We start from the raw sequence: 7,945 nt of genomic DNA on the forward strand, positions 1-7,945 counted from the left end.
TGACATTTTATGTAAATTTATTACTTTTAAAATAAAATCACACTAAAATTTGTAAAACAATGTAATCTTGTTACCTGTCCCATGTCCTTAAATCATGACTGTATAAATATGATTCAAAGGTCAAATCCACCCCAGAAAATGTTGATTTAAATAAAAAGAGAAAACTCAAACTAGCAAAACGCTGAAAATTTCATCAAAATCGGATGTAAAATAAGAAAGTTATGACATTTTAAAGTTTTGCTTATTTTTCACAAAACATTGTATGCACAACTCAAACGAGACAGTCGATGATGTCCCTAACTCACTATTTCTTTTGTTTTTCATTGTTTGAATTATACTATATATATTTTTTTTTTATAGATTTGACAATAAGGAACAACTTGACTGATCATATAGTATTAAACAATGCTCATTCCACATGTTCAGGGAGGAATTAATCGTTCTTTCACTTGACAATGAGGAGAAAAATTGAATATTCCATATTTCATATTATAAAATACCAAAGAAATAGTGAGTGGATGACGTCATCAGTCACCTCATTTGCATACCCACCAGAATGTGCATATAACTGTTTTGTGAAATTAAGCAAAACTTTAAAATGTCATTACTTTCTTATTTTACATCCGATTTTGATGAAATTTTCAGTGTTATGCTTGTTGGATTTTTCTCTTTTTATTAAAATCAACTTTTTGTTGGGGTGGACTTGTCCTTTAAAGAGGTACATGGATTCAAATAAAACATATTATTTATATCCTAAATGAATACAATACATGTACCTCAATCAAGTGTACAACTACAAACATGATACATAAAAATACATCTTAAAAAACAAGAATAACTAAATCCTATTTTTATGCTTAATACATATTTTCATTTAAAAGAGACAAATATTTATGTAATATCATGAAGAGGAACTCACAGTGATGTTATTTATTCTTCTCCTTTTCTCCTCTTCCACCCCTCCTCTTCTTTTTCTTCTTCATCTTCTTCTTTTCCTCCTCATTTTTGGTTGTCTTCTTTTCTACTTATAATTCATTTGTATTATTATGACCTATCATCATTAACATTATAATAATTTTATGATAACAATCATAAAAAGATATCCACAATGTCAATATAATGATTATTATCTCTGAAAAAATGAAAATTAGTACTTTTGCTAATTTTCAAATCTTAAAGCGAATACTTCAGGGTACAACCAGATAGTTCCCTTGCCATGTGCAACCAGGTCCATGTCGTCACGTCTTCAACAGTCTTGACTCTTGAATAATCTGAAATTATAAGAATAATAAGTGAAAACAACTTTAGCAACTCAACTTTATAATAGTAGAGTGTTCACATACATGTGCATGTATGATGTATCTCTTCAAGATTATGAAAGAGCCTTTTGAGATTTCAATCACAGGCTTAAATAAAAAAAATGTATATAATGTAAAATAAAAAATGGTTTAATAGTCTCCGAATATTATTTTGTATACCCTTATATGGTTGTAAGAATATATTTCATTTCAATCAAGTCATTGGAGAAAATGTTCATATTTGGCGAAAAAATACAACAACACAAAATTGAGGTCAAGGTCATGTTTATGTTATCAACTTGCGACCTCTCCCTTCTACTCCTACCACTATTTTATTCCTAAATGCACTTATATTGTGTTTATGCTTGTAAGCTCACATTGTTAGTCTCTTTGTTGAGATGAATTGTATGAGATGAATTGTAAAAGAGATTCATATTTGAAAATGAATGATATATAACAGTACATCACATTTACAACCGCTCTTAAAAACAATAAAATAAATTAGAATAAATATTACCGTATAGTATACTTGTATTTACAAGTAGAATATTCAATAAACACAACTTTATATAAAAACTTACCTTCATACTAAAAGAGATTTCTTGTTCAATGGCACACAGTGGCAGAGTGTCTGGACTTCCATCTCCTTCCAGTTGCAATCCCCCTCTTTATTTCTACCTCTTCTCACCGTTTATGTGGTTCAACTGTTAGGAAAGTGAATACAAAATTTTTAATAGTGACATATGAGAATGAATTCATATTTACATTTTGAATAAACAACTGAAGTTCCTTCTTTAAAAAAAATATTTTAATCATTACAGATTTTGTCAAATATATTTGACAGGGGTGTTGGGACAGTTTCACTGGCTATTTTCAGAACTGTGTAAAAATGAATTCTATCCATGAGTGCATTGAGAATACTAATCAAAGGCAAATAAGGTCTAGTCATTCAACCTTGAAATGGTTTGATGAAAACACTAAGAAGGTTCAAATTTGAACCTTAGGGGTTGGTACAATAAGGAGTGCCAATGAGCGCAATTATGCTCATTTGTGCACCTTTATGGGTGTAGCAGATTTGAACCATGTAATAAAGGTTAAAAGATTTGAACATTTTTAATGTTTAAGTAATACTATTATGCACCTTACAAGGTAAAATGTTGCCCCTTTTATTGTGCAAACGAACATTTCTGGGTGCAAACAATAATGACAAGGTCAATTTTTGCACCTTTATCACTTAGGATGCAATATTGCAAGGAGAGTACAAGTGTTTCATTAAGGCTTCAAATTCCTTTTTTCTGTTAGAAAAATATGTTAGAAAAATGATTTACACACGCAATATGTGAATACTTCTAATGAAGATAGGTTTTGATAGGTAAGAAAATTGTAGGCCTTATAATTCTATTATTTATACAAAAATTTGGGATTTTTAAAAATTTAAATTGCCAAGGTTTTTTTTTCTAAAAAAAAGCACCCCTTTAATAATTTATCAGAAAAATCCTTTAGAGTAAATAGGTAAAGGAAATAGAAAATAGTATAAAAAATTCTTGATAACAGTCACCAAGAGAATTTCAATTATCATGGTTATTTTTATCCACAGATCAGAAACCAAATCTTGTAGTTACCGGTAATGGAAATGCCTTTTCTCCAAACATATTACTTGTGCATTGGTTTAAAATTAATAGAAAAGGCATTTGATAAGGTTTTTAACCTGTTAAACAAATCAAAGAACTAAAATGTGCACTATATCCTCAGAAGTGTATTAAACTTAGCAAACAGGTAGCTTGTCTACAGGCCAGCAGCCAGCTTGCAGAGAATATATTCAAATCAGAAAACACAGAGGATACATACATGTAGATCTCTTTTTTTTTACTGCATGTTCAACTCATTGCTTTTGTTAAAAATTGGAAGAGTCTTAAATATAAATCGAAGATGTACATTAATATCTATATTAGATATCAACATACAATGTAGTCATCAGTCTCATCAGACAATTTTTTTGTGAAATTACATGTCTTTTCAGTTCAGTGTTTAAATTAATTAGTTCAGTGCGTAATTCTTCTCCCCCCCCCTTCTTTCCCATCCTGTTCAGTAGTCTCCAGTCTTTGTTAACACAGAGGGTGTCCCAGGGTTTTCTATATTATTTTATCACAATACACACCAATCATTTCATTTTTTTTGCTTAACAGAGAGGGACCCCCCCCCCAACTCGCTCCTAGGGCTAGGGTCTAATACTCTACATGTTATTGTAGTGCACATCTTCCAACTGATGAATCTTGACTAGATCTAGGCCTCTACCCCTGTCATTAGAAAACAATATTAGAGCTAGACTACCCTATTCCATAGCTCTATCATAAACCCAGGGGGCTCCACCACCGTAGCGCAGGCAGCAGAGGCCCCGCCTTCCAAAGGTCTAAGTTAGAACCTACAGTACTATACTCAATTTGAATTTTAATGTCAGAGTTAAGAAGCCAGGCTAAAGATTAGACATAGAATGGATCTAGAGTAACATTTGTAGTTCTAGTAGATCCATAGTGTTAGATAATCTATGATAGATAGGCCCTACAAATGATTAGCTTACTAATGATGCAAAGACAGTTTCAATTTTGGGCCCTAGAATATACAAATAAATTACAAGCAATCGCTCGTTCTGTCTGAGCTACATCTATTTCAGATCTCTTGTATTGCTAAACTAGATTGGGTCCCGAATTAGGTCTCGATTTTGATCTATAATAAAAGCATGAATGGAAGGAACCCAAGCCAGACCCGGTCCAGGGGCAGGGCTGCACCACCTCATTCCCTGGCCAGAACCAAGGCCCAAACCGGGGTAGGCCTACATGTAGATCTAGTAAAGCAGTAATACAATGGTAGAGCCAGCTCGGCTAACCAAGACAAATTAAAATTTATTAGATCTAGATCTAGACCTGGGAGGTCTAGTGACTAGTCTAAGTCTAACTAAGACCCTAGATAGAAAACTACAACAGACACATACTCTCGCATAAGAGCTAACTTGCACCTCGATGATATTGCAAGGTGTACGCACATATCGTACACTCCATTTGCACCGGGATTTCTTAGTGTGTGATTACATCTATGTGTATAATGATTTTTGTATTTACATTTTATATGAATGAATAAACTAAAATTGAAAATTGAAAATTAACCTGTATACCGCAGCTATTAATGCCCAGAAAGGCAGCCTTCCTAACTGAACAAAAAAAAATGCTTTTCCAGTCATTCGCTTTTACACTTTACTGTAGTTTGTAATTATGTGATTGAAATATGAAATAAGTTAATTCGTTCAATAAATGATTTATTCTTATTTTCATGTGGTATAATTTATTTTTAATGTGATAGTAATGAATTAGTCGTGATTATAAATTCCCCTGTTGAAATGACGTCGATAGATGTAAATTACATACGTAAAAATGGCGTCTTCCAGCAAATGACTAGAAAATTCCTAACCAATTATCATAAGGATTTTTGTCTGAATCCTCAGCCAACTTGTATTTCTTTAAGTGAAATATGAATTACTATTTTATCTTCTCCCGAATTCAAAATTGTAATCTTCATAATACTGTAGAATAGAATACTGTCAGCAAACTGAAGGCACCCAAATTATATTTTGCCTTGTAAACGACGTTTCACATATCTGCAGAAACATAAAAGGATAGCAATGCAAACCAGAATATTACGATATGCATGTCAAGGAAAGGCGTAGAAGGAGAAAAATGATATTTAGAAATGAAGCAATTGAGAGGGGAAAGCATTAACATGGTCAGAGATTTATCATCAACATTATCCTGAGATCTCGGTGACTGGTCGGAGAAATTGAAGCAAATTTGTATGACGCCCTGAAGGACTATGGCATTTCGACCGACCTCGGTTTCTATCTTCATTGTCTACCAGTTCGTGGCGGATATATAGGGAAGATAGGGAAGATGTAGTCTTATTGCCATCATTCTTCCATATATTCATTTCTGGAATTAATGTTCACGTCGCAAAGCCATCATCTACATGTATGTCGTGCTTGGAAAAGTATGAGCCTTACCTGGGATAATTCTATTAAATAATAAGATAGAGATTGTTAACTCTCAGCCGCTTCGCATATCCCTTGCTACTTCTCTGTTTTACAAACACTTGGTCACACCCACGCTGGGGCCGCGAAACCGGGGGGGGGGGGGGCTGGGGATGGTTGAGGGCTTCAGCTTCATCCACATTTTCAGTGGCCATGTAAAAAAAAAACACCATCAAATTGTGATTTTACGCAAAAGTTGAGCTAAAAGTATACCCTTATTGGAAACAGTGGGTCCAGATTACATTATTCATTGCCCAGCAACGTACAGTATGTGAATTTCAAAATTATTCCTCTCCAAGCATACCAAAACTACAGATCGCACGCAGTTTTTCTCCCTTTTTCCCCTACGTGGTTTTCATTCAGCTCAAACCTATGTTACCTCAGCTTGATCATGAACTCGCTGCTTGATGAACATAACCATTTCTGAAAGTCGAATGCTACCGTAGATAGAAACGTCGCATTTAGTTTGCCGACTGATACAGGTATCAAGGTAAGCATTGCAGTTTATCAATGGAGGACCTTACAACCAACACGACACCTTAATAGCGGGAGAGAGGGGGAGAGAGAGAAGGTGAGATTGTGAAAGAGAGAGGGGGAAAGAGAGGGTGAAAGAGGGAGAGACATATAAAGAGGAGGTGGAGATGGAAAAGGAGAAGAAGAAAAACCTGGGAGAGCAAAAGACGAGATATCGGCAGACACACTCAGAGACAGAACGAGAAATTGGGGGAAATTTAGGTCATTGAGCAGACGGTAGGTTCACGTCAATATAGGACAAGCGGGAGAACGAAATATACACAAAATTGTGACGTCACGCGAAGGCGACATCAATCATGGGAATGCCACAATATAAACATGTTGTGTGCAATCGAGAGTGCTTCATTTGAACGAATGTTGCTTTCCCTCAATATCATTTTCATTTCACTAAAATATTCGAAAATTCTAGGAGGATCGAATGCTTAGACCCCTTTTGACTCTCTAAAAAAATACAGATTTTTTAATTAAACATTTCTTGTGCAGTTCCATAAAATATTTAACCTTTTTGTACGTCCAACCCCCTATTTTTACAAATCTTACTTCACTTCATAAAATGACCAAGTCAAGGTTAATCGAGAGCAATACAGACAGTAAAGTAACCAGAAATCAGAGACAGAAAATTTCATGAAGGTCCCACATAAGGGGGGGGGGGGGGGGGGTCGGACGAACATGTTTTCTGGAATTGCCCTCTTGTGAGTAAATCAACTCTGAATGATAATTGTATGTATTCATGATGTTTTGTGATAATGTGCATCATTTGTCGTTGTTATGTTCTAAAATGTAGTATAACAATTGGCAGACTGCGGCTCATTATGATAACTGAGCAAATAATGTTGGACATCGTTCAGTAGTAATAAAACAACCTGTTTTATTACGCAGGTACATCATTCATGGGCAGGAATTTCAACCTAGACGCGTAAGAAAAGAGATGAATTGAAAGAAGCAGAACCTTACATTCTAATTAAAATGGATAAGAAATAAAAGTATCCGAAGATATGGCGGTTTTAAATGTCATTACTTTTTTGTATGAAGCAGTGTTATAAGATTACCAAAGTGTTTTCTACATATGTATTATGTAAGTATATAGAATCTGGATAATTCATTATTTTTTTCATAATTGTAATATTATTTCTATAATTAGTACAGATTACAGTAAAATAAGCTCTATACTGAATAGAACCACGATTATCGAAGCAGAAATTAAAATGGTTGTAATTTTATATTATATACATGATAAAGAGTAATTGTGACATCATTTTGGCTACCTATTCACTCGTAAAGAAAAATTGAACACAAAAAATATTGATCAATGGGTTTAGAGGGAACGTGCATTATTTGGGGAAAATATTAGGTAAAAGGTATGTTTAATGGGTAAATTTATTTTCACGCAACATTCCGTAGAATTAATACGAATTTGGTATTTACATTCTGTACAAACATACATTTCTCTGTACTATTGGGCAAAACGTTTTTTTTTTAATACTGTACATCATTTTTACCTGTTAAGGGAGTAATCTTAAATGTCAAGCTGCCACAATTCAATATTTTTTTTGTAGACTTGGGTTTTTTTTATAATTATTTTTGTACTACTCTTTTTTGTTACATAATAGTTACATAATACAGTCTTATATCACAATAATAAGTTCATACTCTGTGAAAACTACTGTGAAAACAAGGACTACTGTGAAAACAACACTAGTAGGCTTTGCGAGAGGACCACGCCCCTAGATGTTAAAATGCACGATGGAGTATAAATATAACACAAAATAGGGTTGATTAACACCAGAATGTGTTGATATGACACCATAAATTGTTATAATAACACCAATGGAAGTTAGCACTGGCCATGCCTGACTGGTGCAGTAATGCGTAGGGTGTCTCTCACCGTATTACTCTGTGAGAAGTCTCCTATATCGCTTTACAATTATTCTTCATAATCATAAAGATTTAAAGATTTGAAGACTTCACAATAACCCGCGCAGTACCGTGAAAATACTACAATTTCAGTGTTCATTTGATTATCGCTGATTCTGCAGCA

General features: G+C 33.9%; 1 long non-coding RNA gene across 1 annotated transcript; it reads right to left on the bottom strand.

The window, feature by feature from the left end:
- LOC135154624 (uncharacterized) lies at positions 1-1,986 on the bottom strand. The gene is made up of 2 exons (XR_010293992.1): positions 1,880-1,986; positions 1-1,271 (listed from the first exon to the last, which is right to left on the bottom strand). It is a non-coding gene; the product is annotated as an uncharacterized LOC135154624 (long non-coding RNA).
- Positions 1,987-7,945: the final 5,959 nt, after the last annotated feature.

This window comes from Lytechinus pictus, chromosome 7 (genome assembly GCF_037042905.1).
Source record: "Lytechinus pictus isolate F3 Inbred chromosome 7, Lp3.0, whole genome shotgun sequence".
Classification (NCBI taxonomy): domain Eukaryota; kingdom Metazoa; phylum Echinodermata; class Echinoidea; order Temnopleuroida; family Toxopneustidae; genus Lytechinus; species Lytechinus pictus.